This window comes from Taudactylus pleione, unplaced genomic scaffold (genome assembly GCF_031769625.1).
Source record: "Taudactylus pleione unplaced genomic scaffold, aTauple2 ptg000174l, whole genome shotgun sequence".
Classification (NCBI taxonomy): domain Eukaryota; kingdom Metazoa; phylum Chordata; class Amphibia; order Anura; family Myobatrachidae; genus Taudactylus; species Taudactylus pleione.
In genome coordinates, this window is record NW_028284576.1 from 8,481,535 (window position 1) to 8,495,493 (window position 13,959).

Genomic DNA, 13,959 nt, shown 5'->3' on the forward strand with positions numbered 1-13,959 from the left:
GATGAAAAAAATACTTTTGTACAAGAGCACAAGTCTTTTAGTAGCTAACTGAAAAATATTCACTAAGAAAGGAAGATAGCTGACTCTCTGTTATCAATTTCCATTGTCTGTTTTGACATCTCACTGTTGCTCAAGTATTAGAAATGATGCGCTGAACTGAAAGTGCATCATTTCTTTGAAAGGTTGGTGTTTTTGGCAAAAATATTCCAAGGACCTCACTTTCCCAGCCCGGGAATCGAACCCGGGCAGCGGCGGTGAGAGCGCCGAATCCTAGCCAGTAGACCACCTGGTAGGGATGGTTTAGTTTGACACTCCATGTCAAAAAAAATACTTTTGTACAAGAGCACAAGTCTTTTAGTAGCTAACTGAAAAATATTCACTAAGAAAGGAAGATAGCTGACTCTTTGTTATCAATTTCCATTGTCTGTTTTGACAACTCACTGTTGCTCAAGTATTAGAAATGATGCGCTGAACTGAAAGTGCATCATTTCTTTGAAAGGTTGGTGTTTTTGGCAAAAATATTCCAAGGACCTCACTTTCCCAGCCCGGGAATCGAACCCGGGCAGCGGCGGTGAGAGCGCCGAATCCTAGCCAGTAGACCACCAGGGAGGGATGGTTTAGTTTGACACTCCATGTCAAAAAAAATACTTTTGTACAAGAGCACAAGTCTTTTAGTAGCTAACTGAAAAATATTCACTAAGAAAGGAAGATAGCTGACTCTTTGTTATCAATTTCCATTGTCTGTTTTGACAACTCACTGTTGCTCAAGTATTAGAAATGATGCGCTGAACTGAAAGTGCATCATTTCTTTGAAAGGTTGGTGTTTTTGGCAAAAATATTCAGAGGACCTCACTTTGCCTGACCAGGAATCGAACCCAGGCCGCAGCGGTGAGAGCGCCGAATCCTAGCCACTAGACCACCTGGGAGGGATGGTTTAGTTTGACACTCCATGAAAGAAAAGGAAGTTTCCTGAATGAAGTCCAAAGCAATGGAATGTGAGGGAGTGGGCTACTAGGAATCAGTTTTAGAAGGAAGGAGAGTAAAAATGGTTGTGCATAGCAGTCTTAAATTACACCACACAGCAGCTTTACCTGATGGATGTATAGTAATGGCACGAAAAAATTATTTTGAGGAGCTAGACGTTGAGAGTCCCTGGCTCCATGATAAATTGTTCTGGTGCTAAAGAAAGAAGACATTAATGATTCAGATATCAAATAAGGTTTAATTGGTTCTGATGAAAAAAATACTTTTGTACAAGAGCACAAGTCTTTTAGTAGCTAACTGAAAAATATTCACTAAGAAAGGAAGATAGCTGACTCTTTGTTATCAATTTCCATTGTCTGTTTTGACAACTCACTGTTGCTCAAGTATTAGAAATGATGCGCTGAACTGAAAGTGCATCATTTCTTTGAAAGGTTGGTGTTTTTAGCAAAAATATTCTAAGGACCTCACTTTGCCTGACCGGGAATCGAACCCGGGCCGCGGCGGTGAGAGCGCTGAATCCTAGCCAGTAGACCACCAGGGAGGGATGGTTTAGTTTGACACTTCATGTCAAAAAAAATACTTTTGTACAAGAGCACAAGTCTTTTAGTAGCTAACTGAAAAATATTCACTAAGAAAGGAAGATAGCTGACTCTTTGTTATCAATTTCCATTGTCTGTTTTGACAACTCACTGTTGCTCAAGTATTAGAAATGATGCGCTGAACTGAAAGTGCATCATTTCTTTGAAAGGTTGGTGTTTTTGGCAAAAATATTCCGAGGACCTCACTTTCCCTGACCGGGAATCGAACCCGGGCCGCGGTGGTGAGAGCGCCGAATCCTAGCCACTAGACCACCAGGGATGGATGGTTTAGTTTGACAATCCATGAAAGAAAAGGAAGTTTTCTGAATGAAGTCTAAAGCAATGGAATGTGAGGGAGTGGGCTACTAGGAATCAGTTTTAGAAGGAAGGAGAGTAAAAATGGTTGTGCATAGCAGTCTTAAATTACACCACACAGCAGCTTTACCTGATGGATGTATAGTACTGGCACGAAAAAATAATTTTGAGGAGCTAGACGTTGAGAGTCCCTGGCTCCATGATAAATTGTTCTGGTGCTAAAGAAAGAAGACATTAATGACTCAGATATCAAATATGGTCTAATTGGTTCTGATGAAAAAAATACTTTTGTACAAGAGCACAAGTCTTTTAGTAGCTAACTGAGAAATATTCACTAAGAAAGGAAGATAGCTGACTCTCTGTTATCAATTTCCATTGTCTGTTTTGACATCTCACTGTTGCTCAAGTATTAGAAATGATGCGCTGAACTGAAAGTGCATCATTTCTTTGAAAGGTTGGTGTTTTTGGCAAAAATATTCCAAGGACCTCACTTTCCCAGCCCGGGAATCGAACCCGGGCAGCGGCGGTGAGAGCGCCGAATCCTAGCCAGTAGACCACCAGGGAGGGATGGTTTAGTTTGACACTCCATGTCAAAAAAAATACTTTTGTACAAGAGCACAAGTCTTTTAGTAGCTAACTGAAAAATATTCACTAAGAAAGGAAGATAGCTGACTCTTTGTTATCAATTTCCATTGTCTGTTTTGACAACTCACTGTTGCTCAAGTATTAGAAATGATGCGCTGAACTGAAAGTGCATCATTTCTTTGAAAGGTTGGTGTTTTTGGCAAAAATATTCCAAGGACCTCACTTTCCCAGCCCGGGAATCAAACCCAGGCAGCGGCGGTGAGAGCGCCGAATCCTAGCCAGTAGACCACCAGGGAGGGATGGTTTAGTTTGACACTCCATGTCAAAAAAATACTTTTGTACAAGAGCACAAGTCTTTTAGTAGCTAACTGAAAAATATTCACTAAGAAAGGAAGATAGCTGACTCTTTGTTATCAATTTCCATTGTCTGTTTTGACAACTCACTGTTGCTCAAGTATTAGAATTGATGCGCTGAACTGAAAGTGCATCATTTCTTTGAAAGGTTGGTGTTTTTGGCAAAAATATTCCGAGGACCTCACTTTCCCTGACCGGGAATCGAACCCGGGCCGCGGTGGTGAGAGCGCCGAATCCTAGCCACTAGACCACCAGGGATGGATGGTTTAGTTTGACAATCCATGAAAGAAAAGGAAGTTTTCTGAATGAAGTCTAAAGCAATGGAATGTGAGGGAGTGGGCTACTAGGAATCAGTTTTAGAAGGAAGGAGAGTAAAAATGGTTGTGCATAGCAGTCTTAAATTACACCACACAGCAGCTTTACCTGATGGATGTATAGTACTGGCACGAAAAAATAATTTTGAGGAGCTAGACGTTGAGAGTCCCTGGCTCCATGATAAATTGTTCTGGTGCTAAAGAAAGAAGACATTAATGACTCAGATATCAAATATGGTCTAATTGGTTCTGATGAAAAAAATACTTTTGTACAAGAGCACAAGTCTTTTAGTAGCTAACTGAGAAATATTCACTAAGAAAGGAAGATAGCTGACTCTCTGTTATCAATTTCCATTGTCTGTTTTGACATCTCACTGTTGCTCAAGTATTAGAAATGATGCGCTGAACTGAAAGTGCATCATTTCTTTGAAAGGTTGGTGTTTTTGGCAAAAATATTCCAAGGACCTCACTTTCCCAGCCCGGGAATCGAACCCGGGCAGCGGCGGTGAGAGCGCCGAATCCTAGCCAGTAGACCACCAGGGAGGGATGGTTTAGTTTGACACTCCATGTCAAAAAAAATACTTTTGTACAAGAGCACAAGTCTTTTAGTAGCTAACTGAAAAATATTCACTAAGAAAGGAAGATAGCTGACTCTTTGTTATCAATTTCCATTGTCTGTTTTGACAACTCACTGTTGCTCAAGTATTAGAAATGATGCGCTGAACTGAAAGTGCATCATTTCTTTGAAAGGTTGGTGTTTTTGGCAAAAATATTCCGAGGACCTCACTTTCCCTGACCGGGAATCGAACCCGGGCCGCGGTGGTGAGAGCGCCGAATCCTAGCCACTAGACCACCAGGGAGGGATGGTTTAGTTTGACACTCCATGAAAGAAAAGGAAGTTTTCTGAATGAAGTCCAAAGCAATGGAATGTGAGGGAGTGGGCTACTAGGAATCAGTTTTAGAAGGAAGGAGAGTAAAAATGGTTGTGCATAGCAGTCTTAAATTACACCACACAGCAGCTTTACCTGATGGATGTATAGTACTGGCACGAAAAAATAATTTTGAGGAGCTAGACGTTGAGAGTCCCTGGCTCCATGATAAATTGTTCTGGTGCTAAAGAAAGAAGACATTAATGACTCAGATATCAAATATGGTCTAATTGGTTCTGATGAAAAAAATACTTTTGTACAAGAGCACAAGTCTTTTAGTAGCTAACTGAAAAATATTCACTAAGAAAGGAAGATAGCTGACTCTCTGTTATCAATTTCCATTGTCTGTTTTGACATCTCACTGTTGCTCAAGTATTAGAAATGATGCGCTGAACTGAAAGTGCATCATTTCTTTGAAAGGTTGGTGTTTTTGGCAAAAATATTCCAAGGACCTCACTTTCCCAGCCCGGGAATCGAACCCGGGCAGCGGCGGTGAGAGCGCCGAATCCTAGCCAGTAGACCACCTGGTAGGGATGGTTTAGTTTGACACTCCATGAAAGAAAAGGAAGTTTCCTGAATGAAGTCCAAAGCAATGGAATGTGAGGGAGTGGGCTACTAGGAATCAGTTTTAGAAGGAAGGAGAGTAAAAATGGTTGTGCATAGCAGTCTTAAATTACACAACACAGCAGCTTTACCTGATGGATGTATAGTACTGGCACGAAAAAATTATTTTGAGGAGCTAGACGTTGAGAGTCCCTGGCTCCATGATAAATTGTTCTGGTGCTAAAGAAAGAAGACATTAATGACTCAGATATCAAATATGGTCTAATTGGTTCTGATGAAAAAAATACTTTTGTACAAGAGCACAAGTCTTTTAGTAGCTAACTGAAAAATATTCACTAAGAAAGGAAGATAGCTGACTCTTTGTTATCAATTTCCATTGTCTGTTTTGACAACTCACTGTTGCTCAAGTATTAGAAATGATGCGCTGAACTGAAAGTGCATCATTTCTTTGAAAGGTTGGTGTTTTTGGCAAAAATATTCCAAGGACCTCACTTTCCCAGCCCGGGAATCGAACCCGGGCAGTGGCGGTGAGAGCGCTGAATCCTAGCCAGTAGACCACCAGGGAGGGATGGTTTAGTTTGACACTCCATGTCAAAAAAAATACTTTTGTACAAGAGCACAAGTCTTTTAGTAGCTAACTGAAAAATATTCACTAAGAAAGGAAGATAGCTGACTCTTTGTTATCAATTTCCATTGTCTGTTTTGACAACTCACTGTTGCTCAAGTATTAGAAATGATGCGCTGAACTGAAAGTGCATCATTTCTTTGAAAGGTTGGTGTTTTTGGCAAAAATATTCCGAGGACCTCACTTTGCCTGACCAGGAATCGAACCCAGGTCGCAGCGGTGAGAGCGCCGAATCCTAGCCACTAGACCACCTGGGAGGGATGGTTTAGTTTGACACTCCATGAAAGAAAAGGAAGTTTCCTGAATGAAGTCCAAAGCAATGGAATGTGAGGGAGTGGGCTACTAGGAATCAGTTTTAGAAGGAAGGAGAGTAAAAATGGTTGTGCATAGCAGTCTTAAATTACACCACACAGCAGCTTTACCTGATGGATGTATACTAATGGCACGAAAAAATTATTTTGAGGAGCTAGACGTTGAGAGTCCCTGGCTCCATGATAAATTGTTCTGGTGCTAAAGAAAGAAGACATTAATGATTCAGATATCAAATAAGGTTTAATTGGTTCTGATGAAAAAAATACTTTTGTACAAGAGCACAAGTCTTTTAGTAGCTAACTGAAAAATATTCACTAAGAAAGGAAGATAGCTGACTCTTTGTTATCAATTTCCATTGTCTGTTTTGACAACTCACTGTTGCTCAAGTATTAGAAATGATGCGCTGAACTGAAAGTGCATCATTTCTTTGAAAGGTTGGTGTTTTTAGCAAAAAAATTCCAAGGACCTCACTTTCCCTGACCGGGAATCGAACCCGGGCCGCGGCGGTGAGAGCGCTGAATCCTAGCCAGTAGACCACCAGGGAGGGATGGTTTAGTTTGACACTCCATGTCAAAAAAAATACTTTTGTACAAGAGCACAAGTCTTTTAGTAGCTAACTGAAAAATATTCACTAAGAAAGGAAGATAGCTGACTCTTTGTTATCAATTTCCATTGTCTGTTTTGACAACTCACTGTAGCTCAAGTATTAGAAATGATGCGCTGAACTGAAAGCGCATCATTTCTTTGAAAGGTTGGTGTTTTTGGCAAAAATATTCCGAGGACCTCACTTTCCCTGACAGGGAATCGAACCCAGGCCGCGGCGGTGAGAGCGCCGAATCCTAGCCACTAGACCACCAGGGAGGGATGGTTTACTTTGACACTCCATGAAAGAAAAGGAAGTTTCCTGAATGAAGTCCAAAGCAATGGAATGTGAGGGAGTGGGCTACTAGGAATCAGTTTTAGAAGGAAGGAGAGTAAAAATGGTTGTGCATAGCAGTCTTAAATTACACCACACAGCAGCTTTACCTGATGGATGTATAGTACTGGCACGAAAAAATTATTTTGAGGAGCTAGACGTTGAGAGTCCCCGGCTCCATGATAAATTGTTCTGGTGCTAAAGAAAGAAGACATTAATGATTCAGATATCAAATATGGTCTAATTGGTTCTGATGAAAAAAATACTTTTGTACAAGAGCACAAGTCTTTTAGTAGCTAACTGAAAAATATTCACTAAGAAAGGAAGATAGCTGACTCTTTGTTATCAATTTCCATTGTCTGTTTTGACAACTCACTGCTGCTCAAGTATTAGAAATGATGCGCTGAACTGAAAGTGCATCATTTCTTTGAAAGGTTGGTGTTTTTTGCAAAAATATTCCAAGGACCTCACTTTCCCTTACCGGGAATCGAACCCGGGCCGCGGCCGTGAGAGTGCTGAATCCTAGCCAGTAGACCACCAGGGAGGGATGGTTTAGTTTGACACTCCATGTCAAAAAAAATACTTTTGTACAAGAGCACAAGTCTTTTAGTAGCTAACTGAAAAATATTCACTAAGAAAGGAAGATAGCTGACTCTTTGTTATCAATTTCCATTGTCTGTTTTGACAACTCACTGTTGCTCAAGTATTAGAAATGATGCGCTGAACTGAAAGTGCATCATTTCTTTGAAAGGTTGGTGTTTTTGGCAAAAATATTCCGAGGACCTCACTTTCCCTGACCGGGAATCGAACCCGAGCCGCGGCGGTGAGAGCGCCGAATCCTAGCCAGTAGACCACCAGGGAGGGATGGTTTAGTTTGACACTCCATGTCAAAAAAAATACTTTTGTACAAGAGCACAAGTCTTTTAGTAGCTAACTGAAAAATATTCACTAAGAAAGGAAGATAGCTGACTCTTTGTTATCAATTTCCATTGTCTGTTTTGACAACTCACTGTTGCTCAAGTATTAGAAATGATGCGCTGAACTGAAAGTGCATCATTTCTTTGAAAGGTTGGTGTTTTTGGCAAAAATATTCCGAGGACCTCACTTTGCCTGACCAGGAATCGAACCCAGGTCGCAGCGGTGAGAGCGCCGAATCCTAGCCACTAGACCACCTGGGAGGGATGGTTTAGTTTGACACTCCATGAAAGAAAAGGAAGTTTCCTGAATGAAGTCCAAAGCAATGGAATGTGAGGGAGTGGGCTACTAGGAATCAGTTTTAGAAGGAAGGAGAGTAAAAATGGTTGTGCATAGCAGTCTTAAATTACACCACACAGCAGCTTTACCTGATGGATGTATACTAATGGCACGAAAAAATTATTTTGAGGAGCTAGACGTTGAGAGTCCCTGGCTCCATGATAAATTGTTCTGGTGCTAAAGAAAGAAGACATTAATGATTCAGATATCAAATATGGTCTAATTGGTTCTGATGAAAAAAATACTTTTGTACAAGAGCACAAGTCTTTTAGTAGCTAACTGAAAAATATTCACTAAGAAAGGAAGATAGCTGACTCTTTGTTATCAATTTCCATTGTCTGTTTTGACAACTCACTGCTGCTCAAGTATTAGAAATGATGCGCTGAACTGAAAGTGCATCATTTCTTTGAAAGGTTGGTGTTTTTGGCAAAAATATTCCGAGGACCTCACTTTCCCTGACCGGGAATCGAACCCGAGCCGCGGCGGTGAGAGCGCCGAATCCTATCCAGTAGACCACCAGGGAGGGATGGTTTAGTTTGACACTCCATGTCAAAAAAAATACTTTTGTACAAGAGCACAAGTCTTTTAGTAGCTAACTGAAAAATATTCACTAAGAAAGGAAGATAGCTGACTCTTTGTTATCAATTTCCATTGTCTGTTTTGACAACTCACTGTAGCTCAAGTATTAGAAATGATGCGCTGAACTGAAAGCGCATCATTTCTTTGAAAGGTTGGTGTTTTTGGCAAAAATATTCCGAGGACCTCACTTTCCCTGACAGGGAATCGAACCCAGGCCGCGGCGGTGAGAGCGCCGAATCCTAGCCACTAGACCACCAGGGAGGGATGGTTTACTTTGACACTCCATGAAAGAAAAGGAAGTTTCCTGAATGAAGTCCAAAGCAATGGAATGTGAGGGAGTGGGCTACTAGGAATCAGTTTTAGAAGGAAGGAGAGTAAAAATGGTTGTGCATAGCAGTCTTAAATTACACCACACAGCAGCTTTACCTGATGGATGTATAGTACTGGCACGAAAAAATTATTTTGAGGAGCTAGACGTTGAGAGTCCCCGGCTCCATGATAAATTGTTCTGGTGCTAAAGAAAGAAGACATTAATGATTCAGATATCAAATATGGTCTAATTGGTTCTGATGAAAAAAATACTTTTGTACAAGAGCACAAGTCTTTTAGTAGCTAACTGAAAAATATTCACTAAGAAAGGAAGATAGCTGACTCTTTGTTATCAATTTCCATTGTCTGTTTTGACAACTCACTGCTGCTCAAGTATTAGAAATGATGCGCTGAACTGAAAGTGCATCATTTCTTTGAAAGGTTGGTGTTTTTTGCAAAAATATTCCAAGGACCTCACTTTCCCTTACCGGGAATCGAACCCGGGCCGCGGCCGTGAGAGTGCTGAATCCTAGCCAGTAGACCACCAGGGAGGGATGGTTTAGTTTGACACTCCATGTCAAAAAAAATACTTTTGTACAAGAGCACAAGTCTTTTAGTAGCTAACTGAAAAATATTCACTAAGAAAGGAAGATAGCTGACTCTTTGTTATCAATTTCCATTGTCTGTTTTGACAACTCACTGTTGCTCAAGTATTAGAAATGATGCGCTGAACTGAAAGTGCATCATTTCTTTGAAAGGTTGGTGTTTTTGGCAAAAATATTCCGAGGACCTCACTTTCCCTGACCGGGAATCGAACCCGAGCCGCGGCGGTGAGAGCGCCGAATCCTAGCCAGTAGACCACCAGGGAGGGATGGTTTAGTTTGACACTCCATGTCAAAAAAAATACTTTTGTACAAGAGCACAAGTCTTTTAGTAGCTAACTGAAAAATATTCACTAAGAAAGGAAGATAGCTGACTCTTTGTTATCAATTTCCATTGTCTGTTTTGACAACTCACTGTTGCTCAAGTATTAGAAATGATGCGCTGAACTGAAAGTGCATCATTTCTTTGAAAGGTTGGTGTTTTTGGCAAAAATATTCCGAGGACCTCACTTTGCCTGACCAGGAATCGAACCCAGGTCGCAGCGGTGAGAGCGCCGAATCCTAGCCACTAGACCACCTGGGAGGGATGGTTTAGTTTGACACTCCATGAAAGAAAAGGAAGTTTCCTGAATGAAGTCCAAAGCAATGGAATGTGAGGGAGTGGGCTACTAGGAATCAGTTTTAGAAGGAAGGAGAGTAAAAATGGTTGTGCATAGCAGTCTTAAATTACACCACACAGCAGCTTTACCTGATGGATGTATACTAATGGCACGAAAAAATTATTTTGAGGAGCTAGACGTTGAGAGTCCCTGGCTCCATGATAAATTGTTCTGGTGCTAAAGAAAGAAGACATTAATGATTCAGATATCAAATATGGTCTAATTGGTTCTGATGAAAAAAATACTTTTGTACAAGAGCACAAGTCTTTTAGTAGCTAACTGAAAAATATTCACTAAGAAAGGAAGATAGCTGACTCTTTGTTATCAATTTCCATTGTCTGTTTTGACAACTCACTGCTGCTCAAGTATTAGAAATGATGCGCTGAACTGAAAGTGCATCATTTCTTTGAAAGGTTGGTGTTTTTGGCAAAAATATTCCGAGGACCTCACTTTCCCTGACCGGGAATCGAACCCGAGCCGCGGCGGTGAGAGCGCCGAATCCTATCCAGTAGACCACCAGGGAGGGATGGTTTAGTTTGACACTCCATGTCAAAAAAAATACTTTTGTACAAGAGCACAAGTCTTTTAGTAGCTAACTGAAAAATATTCACTAAGAAAGGAAGATAGCTGACTCTTTGTTATCAATTTCCATTGTCTGTTTTGACAACTCACTCTTGCTCAAGTATTAGAAATGATGCGCTGAACTGAAAGTGCATCATTTCTTTGAAAGGTTGGTGTTTTTGGCAAAAATATTCAGAGGACCTCACTTTCCCTGACCAGGAATCGAACCCAGGCCGCAGCGGTGAGAGCGCCGAATCCTAGCCACTAGACCACCTGGGAGGGATGGTTTAGTTTGACACTCCATGAAAGAAAAGGAAGTTTCCTGAATGAAGTCCAAAGCAATGGAATGTGAGGGAGTGGTCTACTAGGAATCAGTTTTAGAAGGAAGGAGAGTAAAAATGGTTGTGCATAGCAGTCTTAAATTACACCACACAGCAGCTTTACCTGATGGATGTATAGTACGGGCACGAAAAAATTATTATGAGGAGCTAGACGTTGAGAGTCCCTGGCTCCATGATAAATTGTTCTGGTGCTAAAGAAAGAAGACATTAATGATTCAGATATCAAATAAGGTCTAATTGGTTCTGATGAAAAAAATACTTTTGTACAAGAGCACAAGTCTTTTAGTAGCTAACTGAAAAATATTCACTAAGAAAGGAAGATAGCTGACTCTTTGTTATCAATTTCCATTGTCTGTTTTGACAACTCACTGTTGCTCAAGTATTAGAAATGATGCGCTGAACTGAAAGTGCATCATTTCTTTGAAAGGTTGGTGTTTTTAGCAAAAATATTCCAAGGACCTCACTTTCCCTGACCGGGAATCGAACCCGGGCCGCGGCGGTGAGAGCGCTGAATCCTAGCCAGTAGACCACCAGGGAGGGATGGTTTAGTTTGACACTCCATGTCAAAAAAAATACTTTTGTACAAGAGCACAAGTCTTTTAGTAGCTAACTGAAAAATATTCACTAAGAAAGGAAGATAGCTGACTCTTTGTTATCAATTTCCATTGTCTGTTTTGACAACTCACTCTTGCTCAAGTATTAGAAATGATGCGCTGAACTGAAAGTGCATCATTTCTTTGAAAGGTTGGTGTTTTTGGCAAAAATATTCAGAGGACCTCACTTTCCCTGACCAGGAATCGAACCCAGGCCGCAGCGGTGAGAGCGCCGAATCCTAGCCACTAGACCACCTGGGAGGGATGGTTTAGTTTGACACTCCATGAAAGAAAAGGAAGTTTCCTGAATGAAGTCCAAAGCAATGGAATGTGAGGGAGTGGTCTACTAGGAATCAGTTTTAGAAGGAAGGAGAGTAAAAATGGTTGTGCATAGCAGTCTTAAATTACACCACACAGCAGCTTTACCTGATGGATGTATAGTACGGGCACGAAAAAATTATTATGAGGAGCTAGACGTTGAGAGTCCCTGGCTCCATGATAAATTGTTCTGGTGCTAAAGAAAGAAGACATTAATGATTCAGATATCAAATAAGGTCTAATTGGTTCTGATGAAAAAAATACTTTTGTACAAGAGCACAAGTCTTTTAGTAGCTAACTGAAAAATATTCACTAAGAAAGGAAGATAGCTGACTCTTTGTTATCAATTTCCATTGTCTGTTTTGACAACTCACTGTTGCTCAAGTATTAGAAATGATGCGCTGAACTGAAAGTGCATCATTTCTTTGAAAGGTTGGTGTTTTTAGCAAAAATATTCCAAGGACCTCACTTTCCCTGACCGGGAATCGAACCCGGGCCGCGGCGGTGAGAGCGCTGAATCCTAGCCAGTAGACCACCAGGGAGGGATGGTTTAGTTTGACACTCCATGTCAAAAAAAATACTTTTGTACAAGAGCACAAGTCTTTTAGTAGCTAACTGAAAAATATTCACTAAGAAAGGAAGATAGCTGACTCTTTGTTATCAATTTCCATTGTCTGTTTTGACAACTCACTGTTGCTCAAGTATTAGAAATGATGCGCTGAACTGAAAGTGCATCATTTCTTTGAAAGGTTGGTGTTTTTGGCAAAAATATTCCGAGGACCACACTTTCCCTGACCGGGAATCGAACCCGGGCCGCGGCGGTGAGAGCGCCGAATCCTAGCCACTAGACCACCAGGGATGGATGGTTTAGTTTGACACTCCATGAAAGAAAAGGAAGTTTCCTGAATGAAGTCCAAAGCAATGGAATGTGAGGGAGTGGGCTACTAGGAATCAGTTTTAGAATGAAGGAGAGTAAAAATGGTTGTGCATAGCAGTCTTAAATTACACCACACAGCAGCTTTACCTGATGGATGTATAGTACTGGCACGAAAAAATTATTTTGAGGAGCTAGACGTTGAGAGTCCCTGGCTCCATGATAAATTGTTCTGGTGCTAAAGAAAGAAGACATTAATGACTCAGATATCAAATATGGTCTAATTGGTTCTGATGAAAAAAATACTTTTGTACAAGAGCACAAGTCTTTTAGTAGCTAACTGAAAAATATTCACTAAGAAAGGAAGATAGCTGACTCTTTGTTATCAATTTCCATTGTCTGTTTTGACAACTCACTGTTGCTCAAGTATTAGAAATGATGCGCTGAACTGAAAGTGCATCATTTCTTTGAAAGGTTGGTGTTTTTGGCAAAAATATTCCGAGGACCTCACTTTCCCTGACCGGGAATCGAACCCGGGCCGCGGCGGTGAGAGCGCCGAATCCTAGCCACTAGACCACCAGGGAGGGATGGTTTAGTTTGACACTCCATGAAAGAAAAGGAAGTTTTCTGAATGAAGTCCAAAGCAATGGAATGTGAGGGAGTGTTGCTACTAGGAATCAGTTTTAGAAGGAAGGAGAGTAAAAATGGTTGTGCATAGCAGTCTTAAATTACACCACACAGCAGCTTTACCTGATGGATGTATAGTACTGGCACGAAAAAATAATTTTGAGGAGCTAGACGTTGAGAGTCCCTGGCTCCATGATAAATTGTTCTGGTGCTAAAGAAAGAAGACATTAATGACTCAGATATCAAATATGGTCTAATTGGTTCTGATGAAAAAAATACTTTTGTACAAGAGCACAAGTCTTTTAGTAGCTAACTGAAAAATATTCACTAAGAAAGGAAGATAGCTGACTCTCTGTTATCAATTTCCATTGTCTGTTTTGACATCTCACTGTTGCTCAAGTATTAGAAATGATGCGCTGAACTGAAAGTGCATCATTTCTTTGAAAGGTTGGAGTTTTTGGCAAAAATATTCCAAGGACCTCACTTTCCCAGCCCGGGAATCGAACCCGGGCAGCGGCGGTGAGAGCGCCGAATCCTAGCCAGTAGACCACCAGGGAGGGATGGTTTAGTTTGACACTCCATGTCAAAAAAAATACTTTTGTACAAGAGCACAAGTCTTTTAGTAGCTAACTGAAAAATATTCACTAAGAAAGGAAGATAGCTGACTCTTTGTTATCAATTTCCATTGTCTGTTTTGACAACTCACTGTTGCTCAAGTATTAGAAATGATGCGCTGAACTGAAAGTGCATCATTTCTTTGAAAGGT

The 13,959-nt window shown here is 40.8% G+C and overlaps 6 non-coding genes across 6 annotated transcripts; all 6 read right to left on the bottom strand.

The window, feature by feature from the left end:
* Positions 1-1,770: 1,770 nt before the first annotated feature.
* On the bottom strand, positions 1,771-1,842 carry TRNAE-CUC (transfer RNA glutamic acid (anticodon CUC)). The gene has a single exon. It is a non-coding gene; the product is annotated as a tRNA-Glu (tRNA).
* A 1,160-nt stretch (positions 1,843-3,002) lies between these two features.
* On the bottom strand, positions 3,003-3,074 carry TRNAE-CUC (transfer RNA glutamic acid (anticodon CUC)). The gene has a single exon. It is a non-coding gene; the product is annotated as a tRNA-Glu (tRNA).
* An 844-nt stretch (positions 3,075-3,918) lies between these two features.
* Positions 3,919-3,990, bottom strand: TRNAE-CUC (transfer RNA glutamic acid (anticodon CUC)). Its single transcript has one exon. It is a non-coding gene; the product is annotated as a tRNA-Glu (tRNA).
* A 2,359-nt stretch (positions 3,991-6,349) lies between these two features.
* On the bottom strand, positions 6,350-6,421 carry TRNAE-CUC (transfer RNA glutamic acid (anticodon CUC)). Its single transcript has one exon. It is a non-coding gene; the product is annotated as a tRNA-Glu (tRNA).
* A 6,058-nt stretch (positions 6,422-12,479) lies between these two features.
* TRNAE-CUC (transfer RNA glutamic acid (anticodon CUC)) lies at positions 12,480-12,551 on the bottom strand. The gene has a single exon. It is a non-coding gene; the product is annotated as a tRNA-Glu (tRNA).
* A 527-nt stretch (positions 12,552-13,078) lies between these two features.
* Positions 13,079-13,150, bottom strand: TRNAE-CUC (transfer RNA glutamic acid (anticodon CUC)). The gene has a single exon. It is a non-coding gene; the product is annotated as a tRNA-Glu (tRNA).
* Between the last annotated feature and the right edge of the window lie 809 nt (positions 13,151-13,959).